The 23,638-nt window shown below is 39.2% G+C and overlaps 1 protein-coding gene across 2 annotated transcripts in view; it reads left to right on the plus strand.

Annotated features, from left to right (window-relative positions):
* Nucleotides 1–23,638, plus strand: part of JAKMIP2 (janus kinase and microtubule interacting protein 2) — a 186,174-nt gene that overhangs the window by 88,457 nt on the left and 74,079 nt on the right. The gene's annotated exons all lie outside the window — the stretch shown is intronic.

Genomic DNA, 23,638 nt, shown 5'->3' on the forward strand with positions numbered 1-23,638 from the left:
AATCCTTATTCCATTGCTGCCAGCCCTGGGACTAAGATCAACTCATTTATCTTCACTAAGTCTCCATTATCCCATCTGAATGAATAAAAGGAGGAATATTAATGATTATTATTTATTACTATTTGTTGTATTTTGTCAGGCTCTGTATGAAGCAACCAGTTCAGCACTAGAAGAAGTTGTTCAACCACAGCTCTAGATTTAGGCTCTAAATTCTACTTTATTTAATTCTCTATCTCATGACATCATTTAAGACTTAATAGCTATTTTGTGTGCACTGTTTTGTGGGAGTAAAGTACTCCCTTGTCTGTACCCTATTTCAAGCAGGAAAAATGTTTACTGCTAGGTTATAAGTGCCCTGTAAAATGAGATTTATAAGTGAAATGCCCTAAGCAATTAGCTCAATAGGTGCTCAGAGCATTACTACAATGAACAGAGGATTACTACAATGAACAATACATGGCCTTGTGTTGACTCTTTGTAGTGCTATGGACAAGAAATGTGTTTAGTAAATTTACACTTTGATTTCTACAGAAAGGTCTTGTTTTTAAGTCATCCGAGAGTTTTAAAAGCAATAATAGATACAAAAATGAAAGATATTTCCTTTCTTATTCTAAAGGAGAGGCAAGTACCCTGCAGTGGTTAAGAACAAGTGTTTCTGAAGCAGGTAGACCTGATTTCAAAACTTGACAGACACATAGTAGGCTCTCAAGAAACATTAATTGAATCAATAAATGACTCAGACATATAAACTGTGTAACCTTAAGCCAATTTATTTAACCTCAAAAAATTTTAATTTCATCTCTTGTAAAATGGCAACTATCTAAGGAATTTGTTGTGAGGTTTTAATGAGGTTATATAAGTGCAATGATAAATACTGTACTTGTCATACAGGAAGTTTTCAATATATAGTTATTATTAAACAGTGTTTATCAGTATACAGTTCAGAACATCAAAACCCTCCCAAACTAAATGTTTTACCTGAGGTGTAAGAATAAAGATGAGTTTAGTATCAGATATAAAAATAAGCCCTTTTCATATTCTCTCCCCCTTTTCCCCACAACTGCAAGTTAATCAATAGTCTTGGTACATCCCTAATCCTTACCAAATCTTCTTATATAATATTTATTCAATTCCTCCTTGCTCCCAGTACCACATGGCAAATTCTCTCTCATCTTTCAAGACTCAGCTCAGCCGTCCCTTCTGCTAGAAGCCTTCTCAATCCTCCCCAGCAAGCTGAAGCTACTCCTCTGAGCTCCAATAATGCCTGGTTTGCTTCTCTGCTAGAGTGCTCATTACATCCTCAGGCCTGCAGTTCATTATTTGCATGTCGGTCTCTCCCAGTCGGGGAGTTGTAGAGAGGATTCATAAATCATACATTTGGGGCTGGGCTAGATGACTTTTAACGCCCACCTCAGAGCATTCAAAGATAATGCATGTAAATAGCTAAGCACAGGGACCAGCAGTAGTAAATGGTCAAAAATGATGATGATGATGATGATTAGCAGTCTTAGTAGTATTCGTCTGTCACGGTATGGGGTAAGTCAGTGGATGAAAGATAGCAATTATCTTTACAAATGGTATTATGATCTAGCATTTTATAGGCCAGGACTCCAGGGCTTAGGAATATCAAACATTGCTGACTATACAAGAGGAAATACTGGCTCTCAGAAGTTTCCTTTTGCTTCCATGTGGAAAAAAAGTCTGAGCCTTTAAGAATTTGTTTTTCCTAGCAAAGCTGTCTATAGAAACACTTTAAAACATAAGATGAGGAATTTTAATTCCTAGTTTCTGTGCCAGAGGTAATATGTCAAAGAAAATACTGGGGAAGACTGTGCTTCTCAGATGTAAATTGCTTATATTTGAAAATATATTGCTTAATTTTCTGAGTACTTAAATAACAAAAAAAAAAAAACAGTTGCCATCAAGTTATTCCCCACTCAGAGCAACCCCGTATGTGTCAGAGTTGAACCGTGTTCCACAGGACTGCCAGTGGCTGAGTTTTCCAGAAGTAGATCACCAGGCCTTTCCTCCAAGATGCCGCTGGATCAACTTGAACTTCCAACCTTTGGGTTAGCAGCCAAGTTCATTACCCATTTGCACCACCCGGGGACTCCCCAGTACTTAGATACTATTAATATACTACAGAGTTTAAAATGGGGTAAAACAACATTATTATTAACCCTGTAGTGAATACCGTTCCCTTCTGTAATGTTCTATAATTTGGAAGAATGACATTAAGATTTTGTGGGTTTAAGAGGTTCTTTATTCTTGCCAATGAAAATTTCATTTTGGCTCCATTCATTTATTTATTTTTGACAAACTCTTTATTTTTTGAGAACCTACTGTCAGGCACTATGCTAGGCACTACGGATAAAGTGTATGGGACAGGGGAAACCCCTGTGCTTAGCCAACAAAAAGGAATAGAGATATTGAAGCCAGGAAAGGTAATTTCATTAATGCAATTTATTTCCCTGAGTGATCTGTAAGATTCACACAGGATCCTCCCACAGTTAGGGTTAAGGAGAGGCTGGCAGGCAGTGCAGGCTCCCTGAGAAAGGTAGGCTGGTTAGAAAACCGAGCCCCCAGTGATTTCCAAAAAACTACTTAAGTTCCAACCTAACGGACTGCATAGTTCCTTTGTGAGAGAGGCCCCAACATATTCAGAAGGAGTTTGTTACAGTCCTGTTGATTCAGTTAAGTCAGGTTTTGCAGAGTGGACAGCTATGCTGTGACTTGCCGTGGCTAATGGCTGGTTTTATCTTCAGTGGAGAGGAAAGGCATCATGGAGACCGAAGCATTTGAGATTTAATAACAGGTCTCTGTATGTTTGCATTAATTCTAATTTTTTTGTGATGTGATGTGAAAAGCCTTACTGTTGTCTTCCAGCTTCACTCCTGGCTTCAGCTGGTTATCTACCCTTATTTTCTCTTTGCTTCACTTTCCTCATTGACTTCTTCATTTTTTTTTTTAAGCAACATTATCCTTTCAGATTATAGAAATTTTACAACAATTATTATACAAGTCTTGAGAAGGACGAAGACAAGCCCTAACCAAACCCACTGCTGTCCAGTCAATTCTGACTCATAGTGACCCTACAGGACAGAGTAGAACTGCCCCCATAGGGATTCCTAGGCTGTACTCTGTATGAAAGCAGACTGCCACATCTTTCTTCTGCAGAGTGGCTGATAGGTTTGAACCACCAACCTTTTGATTAGCAGCCAAGCACTTTAACCACTGTGCCACCAGGGCTCCAAGAAAAGCCCTAATAAATTTAAATTAAGATCCCTCATAATCCTAACCATGCAGAGAAAACTGTCTTTGAATACCTATCTTTATATAGGTATACACATGTACTTATACCATAGACTGCCAAAAGAACAAACAAATTTGTCTTGGAAGAAGTACAACCAGAATGTGCCTTAAAAGCAAGGATGGTGAGACTGTGTCTCACTTACTCTGGACATGTTATCAGGAGGGACCAGTCCCTGGAGAAGGATATCATGCTTGGTGAAGCAGAGGGGCAGTGAAAAAGAGGAAGACCTTCAACAAGATGGATTGACACAGTGGCTAGAACAATGGGCTCAAGCATAGCAACAATCGTGAGGATGGCACAGGACCGGGCAGTGTTTGTTCTGTTGTGAATGGGGTCGCTGTGAGTCGGAACCAACTTGATGGCACTTAACAACAACAACACATGTGCTAACTCCTTCATTTTAAATGTCTTAAATCTTATTTTATTGAAGTATATATATTTCTATAAAGTACCTCAAAATTGTTTTCAAATAAATGTGGAATAATTTTTTTTTTTAAAGTAGGTAAATCAAAACCAAAACCTAACCAATTGCTGCCGAGTCTATTCCAACTTACAGCGATCCCGTGAGTTTCAGAGTAGAACTGTGCTTCATGGGGTTCTCAATGGCTGTGATTTTTCAAACATAAATAGCTTGGCATTTCTTCTGAGGTGCCTCTGGGTGGATTCAAACTGCCAACCTTTTGTTAGTAACTCAAATAGGTAAATAAATAATCAAGTATGATTACTCTAAAAGCAAACTGGACTATTTCTGGTACAGCACAGTTGTTGAGTTTATAGGCTCTGGAGTAAAACTAAGGAGTGATGGTGGCACAGTGGTTAAGTGCTTGGCTGCTAACCAAAAGGCTGGCAGTTTGAACCCACCAGCTGCTCCACAGGAGAAAGTGTGGCAGTCTGCTTCCGTAAAGATTACAGCCTTGGAAACCCTATCGGGCAGTTCTACTTTATCCTATACGGTTGCTATAAGTCAGAATCGACTCTATGGCAATGGGATTTTAGGAGTAAAACTATCCATGTAAGATACTGACTTTGCTATTTGCTAGCTATAATCGTGTGCAATCCATAATCTTTCTTTGAGCTTCTTTTTCCTTATCCATAATATTTATAATGTTATAGATTAAATAAGAAAATGCATATAAATATCATTTAGTATAGTGCTCAGCTTAGTAGTAAGCGTGCTGAAAATATTGTTATTGTTGAGCATCATCAAGTTGATTCTGACTCATAGTGACACCATGTGACAGAATAGAACTGTCCCATAGTGTTGTCTTGGCTGTAATCTTTATGGAAGCAAATCGCCAGGTCTTTCTCCTTCACAGTGGCCGGGTGAGTGTGAACTGCCAACCTTTCAGTTAGTAGCAGAGTGCTTAACTGTTGTGTCACCAGAGCTCCTTTAAACAGTGTTTATATACCTGTAACACCCAAATTTGCATCTCCAATCCTGACGTCTCTATCCAACTGCCTATTTGACATTTCCTCTTAGATATCTAATAGAAATCATAAACAAAGGAGTCAAAAAATGAAATCTTGACCTAGCTGGCTTAGAGCAAGGGCACTGAAAATACGAGCTCATGTTATTTCTAAACACAGCCATGACTCCTTCATCTTACTGAGTTTATTGAAGCTACGCACATTCTCCCAGTGCCCTATGCACAAGGCTTGATGTCGTCTTCGACCTTTCCTTTTCTCTCTCACTACTTCTCAACAATCAGCACATTATATGGTCTCTTTCTACATCACAGACAAGCTGGAGAGAAGCATAGTGGTTTAAGTTCATAAGAAGCTGCAGACTCACATACACCTAGACTATACCATTTAGCTACCTGTGCAACTTTTAGTAAGAGAATTGATATTCTATATGCTCAATTCTGTCACTGTAAATAAGGAATAATAACTGCATCTTCCTCATAGTTTTAAGTCTGAAATGGTAGGATGCACATAAAATGCTGCAGTCTATAGTGTTTGGCATGTATTAGGTGCTCAGTAAAGAGAAGCTGTTGTAGTGATGATGAAAAGTTGACGGTGAGATGAATAAGAGTTCCTTTAGCTTAGGAAAGAAAAACACTCTGCTGCCTTTCCATCCCAGTCCAGACTACACCTCTTTATATCTGGACATTGACAATGCATTCCTATCGAGACTTCCAACCTCTCTAATTTTTTCCTGCTCCACACATAACTTCAAGATTAATCTGCCTTGAAAACAAATTGAAAAAAAAAAAATTGGATCACATCTCTTCTCTTAAAAATGGTTAGCAAATTCCCAGTAATTATTAAGCAAAATGCAAATTCACTATCTGGGCAGTCAAGACAATGCACATCTTTCCCTCACCTTATTTTTTTGTGTGTCCATTTGTTCCCCAGCTTGAAGCCTGCACACCAGACAATGTGATCTACAATTTGTTCCTCACACTTACCTTCCACTGGTCCTATTTTCCTGCCTTTGCTCAGTCCCTCCTGTTCATCTTTAATCTTACAGCCTTAACCATAATTATTCCATAAAGCCTTATCTTTTGGTGAAATAATTTATTAATTCAGAAATACTTATTCAGGTCCTACTTTGTGCCTGGCATTATACTTGGCCTTGGGATTCAACAAGGAGCCAGATAGACATAGCCCCTGCCCTCATCTCATCATTATTGTTGTTGTTAGGTGCCATCAAGCTGATTTCAACTCATAGCAACCTCATGTGACAGAGAGAACTGTCCCATAGGGTTTTCTAGGCTGTAATCTTTACAGGAGTGAATTGCCAGGTTTCTTTTCCCGTGGAGCCGCTGGGTGGGTTCGAACTGACAACTGCTTAGCCACTGGGCCACCAGAGCTCCTTTATCTCATGATATCCTCTTCTTCTCACTCTGTGTGTGTGTGTGTGTGTGTGTGTGTGTGTGTGTGTGTTACTTCTCCTCCTTCAGCACTTAGTATATGCAGCCTTATTTGGTAGATATATTTTGAATCTTTTCCAACTCTAACATAATGCCTTGTACATAGTTATGTTTGAAGAAATAGTTGTTGATCTGATACTTTATACGATTATCCTATAGAGTATATGGCCTATGTTAGGGTTAGGTTAATTACCTTCAATTAATCAACCTCACCGTCTTGCTTCCAACATCTCACCAGCTGAAAAAATGTAGATAAGCATTCCTCTGGAACAAAACTCAAAACAGGATTCTAAATGTTTAAAAAAAATCTCTATTTCACCTATACTGCACTGTAATTTAGTATACATTATGTTGTTGTTATTGCTTTTAGGTGCCGTCGACTCGATTTCCACTCATAGCGACTCCATGTGACAGAGTAGAACTGCCTCATAGCATTTTCTAGGCTGTAGTCTTTATGGAAGCAGATCGCCAAGTCTTCCTCCCACGGAGCCCCTGGGTGAGTTCAAATCGCCAACCTTTTGGTTAGCAGTTGAGTGATTAACCATTGCACCACCAAGGCCCCTAAGTATACATTCTACCGTATTATCATAGAAGGAAAATAGTGATAGCTCGTTTCTCTTCAGTAGAGTATGAAAAATTATATACAATTCTTTATAATAGAACCAAATAATATATCGAAAACTATTTTATTCTACTTTATGTACTTTTACTTAAGTAATATTAATCAGTGCAAATGTTTATACTGACGTTTTGCCTTTGTTATATGTACACATTACTCCTATATATAGAAATGTCTACTCAATGCTTGACACTTTGCAAAGGTGCCTTATAATAGTTGAGTTTTGTTTTTTGTTTTTTTAATTCAAGGTCTTTGAAAACAGTCACCAAGAAAACACAGAACAGGCTATGTATGTTTCACTTATACATAAAATAGAAAAACTTGTTGTCATTTATAAATGTAATTCTGTGAAGACCACTCCTTCCAATGATTTGGATGTTTTCCTTTAACTGCATATGCCAGTTTGTTTCTTTAATTTTACATACCAGTTTGTTTTTAATAACAGCATACATACAGAGCAAGTGCCTGTTTCAAGTCTGAGCTCTGATGTATGTTCTTGCTCTGTCTGACCTTGAACAGGTAATTGTTTCCTGCTGTGCTTGTGGTTTCTCTCTCAAGCCCAATGACGTTAGCACACCCATATAACAATAACTGTATTGTCACTTTGAATCCAGTGGAGAACAGACAATGCAAATAAGAACATCTGGCAGGTGGAGCCTTACTTTGCTAATGCTGTCCTTGTGAAAGCCTCCTAAATCCAGACCAAAAAATACGATACAAATGACGGATGAAGTACTAACAAGAAATTAAATTTGGGAGTATGGTGTGTAACAGCAAAGAATTAAGAAATGTCAGCATATGGCTTAAATAAAAATTCATTTTATTTTGTAGTCGATTTATGGTTGCATCAAGCTTTCGCTTCTGTCTGAAATCAAAACAACCATTCAAGCTCCCTCCACAAAGTGAAAGAAATTTCCCAGAATAAACCTTATTTTAAATGATCTTTTTAGAAAGCGTGAAATATGCTCCTCAATCGCAGTATATTCTTTGGATCTGGATTAATGTAAATTCAATTAAACACATATGCATTGAACTTCTACTGTGTGGTAGCTTCTGTGACAGGTAGTATGAGTAGAAAGATGAATAAGACGAAGTTGCACCTTTAAGTGGGACTCAGTCGCCTAAAGAATAACAATAGTATAAGTGGGTTATGGCCACAGCCTTCTAAGTTTTCCTTCTGCACCTGTGTTTACCCCTGTAGCCCATTCCACTCTCTGTTGCCGAGGACCATTACTAAACTAAAGTGTGGTCAAGTCACTCACCTATGTGAAACCCTTCAGTGGCTACATATTGCTATGTGAATAAAATCTACATGCTTTAACATAGTATACTATCCTCTACTATCTGGCTCCTGCCTACCTCTCTAAGCTCATCTCTTGCCATTTTTCCATTCACTACAACAGTATTTATCTCCATAACATCCTTCATATTCTTTTTTACCTTTAGGCCTTCATACACTGTACTCCCTCTGGGTAGAACATTCTTCTTTCCCACCTTCACTCTTTGCTGACGGATTCCTTCTCATCTTAAACATCTTTGTTATATGTGGCTTTTCCCAAGGAATGTTACCTGACTCACCAAGACTCCTATGACTCCTATCATCTATCATGTAATACAATGTGCAATTATCACACTGTATTAAATTGCCGATTTCTTATCTGGTAAGAACGGAGACCATGTCTCTATTGCTTAGCACAGACATCACTCCCTCATGCTTTATAAATATTTGTGAATTGATGGGTGAATAAATTAATGAATTGAGTGATGAATGCTGTAAGAAGTATCTTCAAAGTGAAAATGGGAACCCAGATGAAGAAGTAATTTATTCCACCCAGAGTATGGTAAAGGTGATGGAGAGTGGTATAAGATGGCATTTTATTTAGTCTCTAAAGATGAATAGGAGGTGGTTCACCAGGGAATTCAGGAAGGGAAAGGGAAGCAAAACAAAGGGAACAGTGTGAGCAAAGTTTACGTAGTAGATAACTTCTAGATAAATTCTTCCTACTTGAATTTCAAGTTAAACGTCACTTCTACCAAGGCTTCCTGACACACCTTTCCACTCCCGAAAGGGGTAGATGTCTCTTGTATTTATGGTGTGTATTTCTAATGCAAAGTTTTAAACCTCAGATCTAAAGAAACAACCCAATCATGAGTAATAGTTTTTTGGTTGCATTTCTAACATTCTTTTTCTATGAAAAAGTTAAAGTGTTGACTTAAAATAACTTCTAATAATAAAAATTGCAATTATTATTATTATTATGTGATAAAGAGGACAATTAGGTGGAGGAATAGGAGAGAAAACCAAAAGGACATACAGATCCTAGCACTTTCCAGTCTTGAAGATGCATAATCACTACCATGCCAAAAGTCAGTATTTCAAATTCTTTTTCTTCTAACAGATGTGTAATGGATTAAATGCCTTTGACCCCATACCCATGCCACCCACTTACATAGGGAAACTAGAACTCCAGGGTTGGACTGGCTTAAACAGCAGCCCCTCTCCTTTAAATTAAATTGATGTGTCAAGTTCGTGAATGCACACTGAGACATTTTTCCTGTATAGAAGAGGGTTTAAGACGTGATAACATCTCTCGGCAGGTTACTAGGAATAAGGTGAGCCCGTTAAATTAATTCATTTTAAACACGAAGAGCACCTCACTCAAAAGCACCAAATTTGAAAAAAAAAATAAAAGGGGGAGGTGCCTTAGACTAACAAGGCTTAGGTAGAGTGGAGATAGAGTGCACATATCCAAATATTAATTATGGAGAAGCAATGAATCATTTAGGTTCATGCATATGAACTCTATCTTATATTACAGTTGCTTTTCAAATCATAACTTGAGGGTAACAGCCTTATTGGAAATCCAAAGATTAATAACAGGTTTACTGAACTTATAGCTTGGGACCGAACCAGCTACAAAGCCAAGACTCCTGGGAATACTAATCCTTCACTGCAGGTCCCATTTCCCCAAAAGCATGAATTCCTTTAGTCTTTCCAGGGATATGTGTACTTTCTCTGGCCCATCTTTTTAAGACAAAGACTTATAAATTTGTTTCTCCTTTCCTTAAGATTTAAGCTGGCTTTTAGTAGCCCTGGTGGTGCACTGGTTGAGAGCTACGGCTGCTAACCAGAAGGCTGGCAGCTGGAATTCACCAGCCGCTCTTTAGAAACCCAACAGGGCAGTTCACTCTGTCCTATAGGGTTGCTATGCGTTGGAATCGACTTGATGGCAATGAGTTTGGTTTGGTTTAGTTGGATAGTTAGGTCCTGGAAAAATAATAACTATGATAATGATAATAAAAATAATTTGCTAATTATTTTACATACCTTAACTTATTTAATCCTTGTAAGACCTCAGTGACATAAATATCGTGCCTTTCTCCATTTTTCAGAAAGGGAACAGGGGCTTAGAGAATTTAAGTAACTCCTCAAGAATATATAGCTAGAAAGTTTGATTTAAAGCCAATAGTTCTGATTTTAAATTCCAGGCTCTTAACCACTACATTCCCCCATTCTACTTTATAAGCCCCAGCTGACACTTCAAGCCTTTGCCTTCACTCTAGCCTACTCCCAACCAGAGCTGAATCCAGCCCTTGATGCGAGAAAGTACTATACAGCTTAGAAACTTTGGAGACTACAGATTGTCTTTGTGTTTCAGCCCTGGCATTTCATAGCATGTAATACGATGTCAGGATAATAAACCTCTCTGATCCTCAATTTTCCTATCTATAAAACGATAAGAGTAAATATTCAAACGGTTAATTGGGATAGGTCAATGAGTTAGTGTACCTAAAGTGCTTACCACAGTGCCTGGTACAGAGTAATAACTCAGTGACGTGGTACCACTCTTAGTCAGAATTCTCTGAAGAAACAGAACAAGTGAGGACAGAGACATAGAGAGAAACAGAGATAATTGATTTACTTTAAGGAACTGGCTCATGTGATTGTGGGGGCTGTTGTTGTGTGCTGTCAAGTCGATTTTAACTCATAGTGACCCAGTGGGACAGAGTAAAACTGTCCCATAGGATTTCCAAGGCTGTAATCTTCACAGAAGCAGATTTTCTCCCGGAGAGTGGCTGCTGAGTTCAAACGGCCAACCTTTCAGTTAGCAGCCCAGCACTTAACCACTGCACCACCAGGGTGCCTCTGTAGGGGGATTCAAACCAACCAAACCTGTTGCCATCGAGCTGATTCCAACTCACAGTGACAGGATAGGACAGGAAGTCCTAAATACGTAGGTTCGGTGACAGGCGGGAGGTTCCTGCAGGCTGTAGGTCAGATGATAGGAAAAGGGAAGAGTGAACGAGCTCTAGCAAGATTTCTGTTTATAGTCTGAAGTCAGAACACACCTGAGGGAAAACTCTCTTTTTACTCTTAAGGCTCTCAACTGATTGGATGAAACCACCACTCCCCCCCACCACCCCCAGACATTATGGAGTGTAACCTGGGTTACTTATGGCCAGCTGATTTAATCATATGTTAACTCCTTCAAAATGGCATTTAGACTAGTGTTTGACCAAACAACTGGAAACCACAGTCTAGCCAACTCGACAGATACAATTAACCATCATAGGCTGATAGTAGGGAGCCCTGGTGGAGCAGTGGTTACAGCACTCAGCTGCAGACTGAAAGGTCAGAAGTTTAAACCCACCAGTGGTTCCACAGGAGAACGATGTGGCAGTCTGCTTCTGTAAAGAGTTACAGCATTGGAAACCCATGGGATTGGGTCCTATAGGATTGCCATGAGTCAGAACTGACTGGATGGCAATGGGTTAGGCTGACAGTATTATTAAGACACAACTGACATGAAGTCTTTATGCTTTCTCAGTCCACTCTGAGCTCTTTCTTCTCTGTATCCACAGAATTTGCTATCTGTATCACTCGCTGATACCTAGAATTTCTTTTCTCTTTATAGACATTTATCTCTTTTTATAGGCTGGAAGCAACTGGAAGGTAGGAATGCTTATACTTTTTTAACAAAATCCAAGAACAATGCCCAATAAAGAGTGGCCATAAGTTTTTTACCAAATATGTGGGTACAGTTTCTGACAAAGAATTGTGTGGTACTGCAGGGTCTGACAGTCAGTGGAAAATGTAGTTTGACATCAAAATTATAGGATTTCTAGGACATTTTTATTTCTTTGGACATACTATGGAACCAAGATTATAGCATAAAATCAATAGCATAGGTTTGTCATGTTTAAGTACTTATTAATTAACATATGTTGCTAACTCCTCCCACCACGCATCTGTCAGTTTGTCATACTGTGGTAGCTTGTGTGTTGCTAGAAGCTATGCCACTGGTATTTCAAATACCAGCAGGGTTACCCATGGTGGACAGGTTTCAGCAGAGCTTCCAGACTAAGACAGACTAGGAAGAAGGAGCTGGCAGTCTACTTCTGAAATACTGGCCAATGAAAACTTTATGAATAGCAGTGGAACAATGTCTGATATAGTGCTGGAAGATGAGGCCCTCAGGTTGGAAAGTCACTCAAAATACGACTGGGGAAGAGCTGCCTCCTCAAAGTAGAGTTGACCTGAATGACACGGATGGAGTCAAGCTTTTGGGACCTTCATTTGCTGATGTCACACAACTCAAAATGAGAAGACACAGCTGCAAACATCCATTAATAATCAGAACGTGAAATATATGAAGTACAAATCTAGGAAAATTGGAAGTCATCAAAAATGAAATGGAACGCATAAAGATCAATATCCTAGGCATTAGTGAGCTGAAATGGACTGGTATTGGCCATTCTGAATCAGACAACTATATTGTCTAATATGCTGGGAATGACAAATTGAAGAGGAGTGTGGTCACATTCACTGTGAAAAAGAACATTTCAAGATATCCCGAAGCACAACACTGTCAATGACAGGATAATCTCCATACCCCTACAAGGAAGACTACTTAATATGACTATTATTCAAATTTACACACCAACGACTAATGCCAAAGATGAAGAAATTGAAGATTTTTACCACCTTCTGCAGTCCAAAATTGATCACACGTGCAGTCAGGATGTATTGATAATTACTGATGATTGGAATATGAAAGTTGGAGACAAAGAAGAAGGTTCGGTAGCTGGAAAATATGGCCTTGGTGAACGAAATGACTCTGGAGATCACATGATAGAATTCTGCAAGATCAATGACTTCTTCATTGAAAATACCTTTTTTCAACAACATAGACTATGCACATGGGCCTCAATGGAAAACACATGAATCAAATCGACTACATCTGTGGAAAGAGACAATGGAAAAGCTCAATATCATCAGTCAGAACAAGGCGAGGGGCCTAGTGCAGAACAGACCATCAGTTACTCATATGCAGTTTCAAGTTAGAGTTGAAGAAAATTAGAACAAGTCCATGAGAGCGAAAATATGACCCTGAGTATATCCCACCTAAATTTGGAGACCATCTCAAGAATAATTTTGATGCACTGAACATTAATGACTGAAGACCAGATGAGTTGTGGAATGACATCAAGGACATCATACATGAAGAAAGCAAAAGGTCATTTAAAAGACTGGAAAGAAAAAAGAAAGACCAAAACGGATGTCAGAAGAGATGCCAAAACTTGCTCTTGAATGTACAGTAGCTAAAGCAAATGGAAGAAATGATGAAGTAAAAGAGCTGAACAGAAGATTTCAAAGGGCAACTCAAGAAGATAAAGTATTATAATGAAAAGTACAAAGACCTGGAGATAGGAAATCAAAAGGGAAGGACATGCTTGGTATTCCTGAAGCTGAAAGCACTGAAGAAAAAATTAAAGTCTCAATCTGCAATTTTAAAGGATTCTATGGGCAAAATACTGAATGATGCAAGAAGCATCAAAAGAAGATGGAAGGATACATAGAGTCATTGTACAAAAAATAATTCGTTGACATTTAACCATTTCAGGAGGTAGCACATGATCAAGAACCAATGGTATTGAAGGAAGAAGTCCAAGCTACACTGAGGGCACTGGCAAAAAACAAGGCCCCAGGAATTGATGGAATACCAGTTGCAATGTTTCGACAAACAGATGCAAAACTGGAGACGCTAACTCATCTATGCCAGGAAATTGGGAAGACAGCTACTTGGCCAACTGACTAGAAGAGATCCATATTCATGCCCATTCCAAAGAAGGGTGATCCAATAAAATATTAATGACATTGTAATTATCAAACAATACCATTAATATCAGATGTAAGTAAAATTTTGTTAACAATAATTAAAAAATGGTGCAGCAGTACATGGATATGAAACTGCCAGAAATTCAACCCCGATTCAGAAGAGGATGTGAAACGAGCGATATCAGTACTAACGTCAGCTGGATCTTGGCTGAAAGCAGAGAATACCAGAAAGATGTTTACCTGTGTTTTATTGACTAGGCAAAGGCGTTCGACTGTGTGGATCATAACAAATTATAGATAACATTGCGAAGAATGGGAATTCCAGAACTGTGCTCATGAAGAACCTGTACATAGATCAAGAGGCAGTCATTCGAACAGAACAAGGGGATACTGCGTGGTTTAAAATCAGGAAGGGTATGCATCAGGGTTGTATCCTTTCACCATACTTATTCAATCTGTATGCTGAGCAGGTAATCTGAGAAGCTGGACTTCATGAAAAGGAACTCAGCATCATGACTGGGGTAAGACTCATTAACAACCTGCGACGTGCAGATGACGCATTTGCTTGCTAAAGTGAAGAAGGCTTGAAGTGCTTACTGATGAAGATCAAAGACTACAGCTTTCAGTATGGATTACACTTCAACAAAAAGAAAAAACAAAAATCCTCACAACTGGACCAATAAGCAACATCATGATGAACAGAGAAAAGACTGGCATTGTTAATAATTTCATTTTACTTGGACCCACAATCAACACCCATGGAAACAGCAGTCAAGAAATCGAAAGACACACTGCATTCGGCAAATCTGCTGCAAAAGACTTCTTTAAAATGTTAAAAAGCAAAGACGTCACCTTGAGACTAAGGTGCACCTGACCCAAGCAATGATATTTTCAACTGCCTCATATGCATGTGTAAACTGGACTATGGATAAGGATGACCGAAGAAGAATTGATGCCTTTGAATTATGGTGTTGGTGAAGAATATTGAACATACCATGGACTGCCAGAAGAATGAACAAATCTGTCTTGGAAGAAGTACAGCCAGAATGCTCCTTGGAAGCAAGGATGGTGAGACTTCATCTTAAGTATTTTGAATATGCATGTTATCCGGAGGTACCAGTCCCTGGTGAAGGACATCATGCTTGGTTAGGCAGAGGTTCAGGGAAAAAGAGGCAGACCCTCAACAAGATAGATTGACACAGTGGCTGCAAAAATGGGCACCAACATAGCAAACATTTTGAGGATGACACAGTACCAGGCAGTGTTTCATTCTGTTGTATATAGGGTCACTATGAGTCAGAACAGACTGGATGGCAACTTACAACAACAGCTGATTTTATTCTTGAAGTATGTGGTATTTAAAACAGAATAATCCTGAACAAAAAATTTAAACCCAGAAATTCTGATATCAAGAATAGATGCTGCCGCTCCCTAATTACTGGCAGACATAAAAGGGCTACCATTAGGGTAGGTGACCTCAAGATTATTTAAAATGCTACGTCCTACTTATTTGGTCCTTAGTGGTTATGGTAAACAAGGAGAAACATGGTGAGGAGGGAAAGAAACCTCTTTTGCTGTGTCAGTGTCACTCCTCTCTCTCATTCACTTTGTCTCAAGGATGTTGTGTCATACCGAAGTAAATCTGTAGAGAACCAAGAAGAGGAGTGTTTTTGTTTTTTTAATAATTGGGACCTTCCATAGGCATATCATTGAATTATCATTATTTTTTACATCCCTCCTATCATTCCTCTTCAATTTAAGCATCTTGAGGATAAGTGCTGATTGCATGTTACTTATTTAGTTTCCTCTACCTTGCCTGACAGTAGAAATAGAAAGCACTCAATTCATGTGTGCTATATTTTCCTCCTCAATAAATGTGTTACATGGATAAACGATGGCTTTAATTCTTTTATTAATAATCCATTCCTTCATTAAAATTTGCTATCAAGCAATGATCCTTATTTTAAATGCAAGTAATCCTTGAAGCTGACATCCTTATCAAGACTTGGTTAAGGGGAAACTCAGCCTCTGGGGCAATGGGAAATGACTGATTAAGGACAGAATGGGGAAGAGGGGGTAGCTCTCATGTGTCCTGAACTGTGTAAGAGAATCATTTACATTCTTTCATTTAATTGTCAAACAATCCAATGCCATAGTTACTATTTATCCTTCTCATCTCTCCCACCTTCATTTTAGAGATGAGAAATATTGACGCCTAGACAACTCAGTGACATTCCCAAGATCACACAGCTACTACACATGGCAGAGGAGGGAATTAAACCCAGGATGTCTGTCTGACTCCACAGCCCATACTTTCTAACCAGAAGGGCTTAAAGGTTTCTATGTATCAGAATCATCTGAGAAACAATCTTAAAATACATATTTTGGGCTCCACCCTAGAACTACTACATCAAAATTTCCAGATCACTAAAGATCTACAGTAGATTTGATGCAACTGATCAAAAATTTAGGAAGGTCTACTGTCAAACTCAGGGAGCAGATGTAGTTCAGCAGTAGAATTCTCACCTTCCATGTGGAAGACCGGGGTTCAGTTCCGGCCAGTGTACCTCATGTGCAGTCACCATCTCTCTGTCAGTGGAGGCTTGCATGTTGCTATGACTCTAAACAGATGTCAGCAGAGCTTCTAGACTAAGAAATACTAGGAAGAAAGGCCTGGAAATCTACTTCTGAAAATACAGACAATGGATCACAACAGTCGAATCCATAGTGCATGGGGTCACCATGAGTCAGGGGTCAACTCAACAGCAGCAAAAAACAATAACACTCAAATGCTACACTATAGTTCCTCCTCAATAAATGTCTGTTACGTGGATGAATGATGGCTTTCATTCTTTTATTAACAATCCACTCCTTCATTATAGTGACTGTGTATTCTTTCCATCTTCTTTTGATGCTCTCTGCATCATTTAATATTTCCCCACCGAATCCTTCAATATTGCAACTCAAGGCTTGAATTTTTTCTTCAGTTCTTTCAACTTGAGGAATGCCAACTGTGTTCTTCCCGTTTGGTTTTCTATTCTCCAGGTCTTTGCACATTTCATTGTAATACTTTACTTTGTCGTCTGGAGCCCCCCTTTCAAATCTTCTGTTCAGCTCTTTTACTTCATCATTTATTCCTCTCAATTTAGCCACTCAACATTCAGGAGTAACTTTCAGAGTCTCTTCTGACATCCAATTTGGTCGTTTCTTTCTTTCCTGTCTTTTTAATGACCTCTTAACTTCTTCATGTATGATGTCCTTGATGTCATTCCACAACTTGTCTGGTCTTTAGTCATTAGTGTTCAATGGGTCAAATCTATTCTTGAGAGGGTCTCTAAATTCAGGTGGGATATACTCAAGGTCGTACTTTGGCTCTCATGGACTTGTTCTAATTTTCCTCAGTTTCAACTTGAACTTGCATATGAGCAACTGATGGTCTGTTCTGAAGTTGGCCCTTGGCCTTGTTCCAACTGATAATATTGAGCTTTTCCATCATCTCTTTCCACAGATGTGGCCGATTTGATTCCTGTATATTCCATCTGGCAAAGTCCCTGTGTATAGTCTCCATTTATGTTGTTGAAAACAGGTATTTGCAATGAAGAAGTCGTTGGTCTTGCAAAATTCTATCATGTGGTCTCCAGAGTCATTTCTATCACCAAGGCCATATTTTCCAACTACCAGTCCTTCTTCTTTATTTCCAATTGTCACATTCCAATCACCAGTAATTATCAATGCATCCTAACTGCAGAGTCACTATACCAAAAGAATTGGTCATCATTCAACCATTTCAGGAAGTAGCATATGAACAGGAACCCATGGTATTGAAGGAAGAAGTCCAAGCTGCACTGCAGGTATTGGCAAAAAACAAGGCTTCAGGAATTGATGGAATACCAATTGAGATGTTTCAACAAATACTTGCAGTGCTGGAAGTACATACTTGTCTACGCCAAGAAATTTGGAAGACAGCTACCTGGCCAACTGGCTGGAAGAGATCCATACTTATGCCTATTCCCAAGAAAGGTGATCCAACTGAGTGCAGAAATTATCGAACAATATCAATAATGTCACACACAAGTAAAATTTTGCTGAAGATCATTCAAAAGCAGCTGTAGCAGTACATTGACACGGAACTACCAGAAATTCAAGCTGGATTCAGAAGAGGACGTGGAACCAGGGATATCATAGCTGATGTCAGATGGATCCTGTCTGAAAGCAGAGAATGCCAGAAAGATGTTTACCTGTGTTTTATTGACTAGGCAAAGGCATTCAACTGTGTGGATCATAACAACTTATGGATAACATTGCGAAGAATGGGAATTCCAGAACACTTAATTGTGGTCATGAGGAACCCATACATAGATCAAGCGGTAGTCATTCAAACAGAACAAGGGGATACTGTGTGGTTTAGAGTCAGGAAAGGTGTGCGTCAGCGTTGTATCCTTTCACCATACTACTCAGTCTGTATGCTGAGCAAATAATCCAAGAAGCTGGGCTATATGAAGAAGAATGGGACATCAGGATTGGGAGAAGACTCATTAACAACCTGCGTAAGCACATGACAAAACCTTGCTTTCTGAAAGTAAAGAGGACTGGAAGCACTTACTGATGAAGATCAAAGACCACAGCCTTCAGTATGGACTATACCTCAACATAAAGAAAACAAAAATCTTCACGACTAGACCAATAAGCACTATCATGATAAACGAAGAAAAGATTGACATTGTCAAGGATTTCATTTTACTTGGATCCAGTTAACACCCATGGAAGCAGCAGTCAAAAAATCAAAAGACATATTGCATTGGGCAGATCTGCTGCAAAAGACCTCTTTAAAGTGTTAAAAAACAAAGATGTCCCCTTGAAGACTAAGGTGCCCCTGACGCAAGCCTTGGTGTTTTCAATTGCCTCATATATGTGGGAAAGCTAGATGATTAATAAGGAAGACCAAGGAAGAATTGATGCCTTTGAATTTTGGTGTTGGGGAAGAATATTGAATATACCATGGATTGCCAAAAGAACAAACAATCTTTCTTGGAAGAAGTACCACCAGAATGCTCCTTAGAAGCAAGTTTGGTGAGACTATGTCTCACATACTTCGGACATGTTATCAGGAGGGATCAGCCCCTGGAAAAGGATGTCATGCTTGGTAAAGTAGAGGGTCAGCAAAAAAGAGGAAGACCCTCAACTAAATGGGCGGACACAGTGGCTGCAACAATGGGCTCAAGCGTAACAATTGTGAGGATGGCGCAGGACTGGGCAGTGTTTCATTCTCTTGTACATAGGGTCGCTATGAGTCTGAACCAACTGGACAGAACCTAACAACAACAACACTCCTTCGTTAAAGTTTGCTGTCAAGCAATGATCCTTATTTTAAAATGCAAGTAATCCGTGAACCTGACATCCTTATCAAAACTTGGTTAAAGGGAAACTCAGCCTCTGGCGCAATGGGAGGTGACTGATTAAGGATGGAATGGGGAAGGTGGAGTGTAGGGCTAGAAGGGTAGGCTAAAATTCAGTTTTGGTATCTCACAGTGTTGCCTGACAATGCAGCTAAGAGCTGGAAACCTGGGGCTCACTTAAAATTTCTCTAAGTTTTTTATGTTGTGAATTTCCACACGGATTGACCCTTAGTTGGACAAGGTTTCTATCCCTCCTTTAGATAATCTGCTATGTCAGATACCATCAGTGACAAGGGCTCCTCAAGTGGCCCAGAAACATTCCATCTGTGCAATGATACGTTCAAGCATTTGCTTTGAAACTCTGAAATATGCTCCTTTTTCAGGGACGATAACATCTCTAGAATCTTGACCTTAAGCCATTTATCAAAAGGCATCAACAGTGTCCATTAACTGATGAATGGATAAGTAAATGTGTATAGTATCCATACAGTAGAATATGATTCAGCAATAAAAAGAAAAAGTTCATGCTATGACATGGGTGAACCTTGAAAACATGCTAAGTGGAAGAAGCCAGTCATAAAAAAGCACATGTTATATGATTCCATTTACATAAAATGTCCAGAATAGGCAAATCTATAGAAACAGAAAGTAGATTAGTGATTATCTAAGAGTGAGAGTGGCTGCTAACCAAAAGGTTGGCAGTTCAAACCCACCAAGCGGCTCTGCGGGAGAAAGACCTGGTGATCTGCTTGTTAAGATTACAGCCTAGGAAACCCTATGGGGCAGTTCTTTTCTGTCACATGGGTCCCTGTGAGTCTAAATTGACTCCATGGAACTTAACAACAACAAAAAGGACTAGGAGAACTGGATAGGGAATGAAGAGTGACTGCTAATGGGTACAAGATTTCTTTTAGGGGTGATGAAAATGTTCTAAAATTGATTGTGGTGATGGTTGCACAATCTTCTGAATGTACTAAAATCTACTGAATTATACACTTTAAGAGGATGAATTTAAAGCTATCAAATAAAGCTATCAAAAAATAGGCAGCACAAAGAGAAAGAAGGGTAGTAGTGAAATTAGAGTATGCCAGGCATGAGATTTACAGGAGTCCATCACAACTGGAAAAGACTTTGAAAAGTTCTCCTTCACCAGAGGGGCTTATGGGATTATACTTATGAACCACTATTCCCATCAAAATAGCCATAGTTCAATATATCAGTAACTTGCCAAGTATCTAATTTTTCTGCCCTTTTATTTTTCCCCAGATTTTATGGGACTACACTCACAGTACTTCCAAACTTAAAAATATATAAAGTCAGGCGCATAGTATTATCTTCTGTGGGAACAATTATAGATTAAATTGCAAAATACATCAATTGCTTTCCACAGTTTTGTTCCAAGCAGTTCCAGAGACTTGGTACCCATTATTTATAATGGGAGGGAATAATGTTTGAAGCAGTAAGAGTATTTAAAAGTAGAACTGATTTCTTCAGCATCTCCATGTGTCAGATTTGTCACCTCTTTTTTCATCCCCATGGCCATTGATTGCCCCGTTCAGGGCTGCATTGTCTCACCTGGACCTTTGGAGCAGCCTAACTGATTTCCTGACCCCAACCTCTTCCTCCCTAGTAACTCTTCTTCCACAGCACGGCCAGAGTTACCTTTCTGCAAAGCAAAGAAGAGACAACCCAGAGGATAAGAGCTTGGGCTGCAGTCTTAGGCTGCCTAGGTTTGAATCTGGGCTCCACCATCTGTCTACCATGTTAGCAGAGACAATCTGCTTAATCTTTCTGTGAATCCTTTTTTCCCATATTTGTTGTGAGGATCACATGAGAATAATAGGTTAAATGCTTAGTCCAGTAGCCAGAACATAATAAGCAGCCGGGAACTAAAACTTTTATTTTTATTATTACACTTATATTCAATTGCTATCATTTAACCTCATTTCAACATAATGAAGTCCAAACTCCCTGACCTATCATGCAGGAAGCTTGAACTCTAACCCCAGTCTGTCTTCTTCCATTTAACAGTCTTCTCAAAATGCATCAGGCAAATTTGTGGCTCCAGGTTTTTGCTCAAGCTCTTTCCTCTGCCATTCCCGTATCAAAATTTAGAAAAGCCCGTTCTTCATGCAGGAAGATTATATATCTATGAAGGGACTATGAATCTTCTCCCAAACTACTACAGCACATTAAAGGTTTGATAGAAGTTGACCAAGGAGAGTCATATTTAATAGGTAAAGCAAGCAGGACTTGCTGGTGGACTAGAAAAGAAAAACTAGGGATAATGGGGAAGCAAGGGTGACTTCTAAGTTTAAGTCTTGAACAACCAGGCATGTGGTATAACCATTTATTAATATCAGAAAGCATTTGGGGATGATAAGGTTTTCGGGGATGAGTAAGAGATATTTTAGGTTTGAGGTACCAATCAGATATCCAAATAGTTTGGCAAATAAACAGTTGAATATATGAGTCTGGAGCTTGGGGTTCAGGTAAAGGCAATGGATATAAAGCTGTGAGTTGTAATCATACAGGTGGGGCCAGAGGAGATCATCTGGGGAGGCCCAGGGGAACATCAACATTTAGAGATCAACCAGAAGAAAAGAAACCAATTAAACATACATATGTGAATTTACTCACCCATACCTGCTTGAGGTTAAGTACCATCTTATTTATGTTTGTGCCTAGTGGTGTTTATCCCACAAATACTCAATAAATGCTCCTTAAATTCATTTCTAAAAGCAAAGAAAGGTGGCCTCTTAGAGGTTTTCCAGTATTTATTTAATGATTTGGTAGCATTCGCAAAAGAAGGAAAGCGACAACTCCAGCATCTAGCACCAGGTGGAATATGGTGGACAGTTCCATGACTGCTGCAGACAGGCTGACCCTCCCTATCCTCAAGCCTCTCTAGTCCCATCCCCTCAGGGATGCACTCCAAAGGGCATAGCCTCAGTGCTCATAGGGGAATGGCACAAAGCCCAGGATCCCAGCATGGTGCTAGAAGCAAAATACAAGGGATCTTGAGAGAACAGCAGCTGCTGGAACATGTGGGAGACCAGTAACAGTTCTATTTAGTTCTGGACTGAAACACCTCAATGTACACAACACCCATTTTCTGACAGGTTGCATTGGAAACTTTCTCTAGTATCTTGTTATGTTTTTCCCATTGACTTTAACAGTTTAATATTCGTATTTTTTTCTGATCCTCTTGTTCTACGAAGTATTTTATTGTTGTTAGTTGCCATGGAGTCGGCTTTGACTCATGTACAACACAATGAAACATTGCCAAGTCTTGAGCCATCTTTACAATTGTTAGTATACTTCAATCCGTTGCTGCGGCCACTGTGTATTTTGAGTGCCTTCCAACCAAGGGGCTCATCTTCCAGCACTATATTGGACAGTATTCTTTTGTGATCCATAGGGTTTTCATTGGCTAATTTTTGGAAGTAGATCTTTAGGCCTTTTTTCCTAGTCTGTCTTAGTCTAGAAGCTCAGCTCAAACCTGTACACCACAGGTAATTCTGCTGGTATTTGAAATACCAGTGGCATAGCTTCCAGCATCAAGCTACCACAGCATGGCAAACTGACAGAAAGGTGGTGGATGAAGTATTTAAGGCTTTGTAAAGCATGACACATGTGTTCCCTCTTTTTTCTTTCCTCTTGCCACTGTTCTGATTAGGCATTCATCATCCTTTATCTGGACAAATTCAGTATCCTCCTATCTTGTCTCCCTGCCTCCATTCTCTCTCCACCTTGCCACCAGAATAATCCTGTCAAAACAATGCTCAGTTAGGGCATCCAGCTGTCAGGAACCTCAATAGCTTCCCATTGCTTACTGAAAAAAATATCCCAAAATTCTGAGCTTGGCATTTGAGGTCTCCAACAATCCATCATTTTCAGGCAAGCTTTCCAGCACTAATGCTAATCAACATTATCCTGGGTTGCAATTAGTCAAGCCCCCATTTTTTCCCACAAAATAATCACTGTGCGTTTTCTATGCTATGTCTATCATCTGCCATTTCCTTCTTCCAGGATGCTTCACCGGTTTCTCTATCTGTTACTATCCTACCAGGCCAATGCTGCCTTCTTCAGGGAGCTGTAGATAAGACCTTCTCTAGACTTTCAAAACAATTAGTGTTTATTTCTTTAAAATGACTTGTCAGATAGATGACTGACTGACACAGAGAGAGAGAGATAATCTTCTTGCCTTGGAACTCTGACTTATTTTTTTTTAATCTCAACATACTGTACCTAGCACAGCACATGGAAGGATCTCTAACAATACTGATCAAATGAATGAATGAATAAATGAAT

Source organism: Trichechus manatus, unplaced genomic scaffold, assembly GCF_000243295.1.
Source record: "Trichechus manatus latirostris isolate Lorelei unplaced genomic scaffold, TriManLat1.0 scaffold00130, whole genome shotgun sequence".
Taxonomy (NCBI): domain Eukaryota; kingdom Metazoa; phylum Chordata; class Mammalia; order Sirenia; family Trichechidae; genus Trichechus; species Trichechus manatus.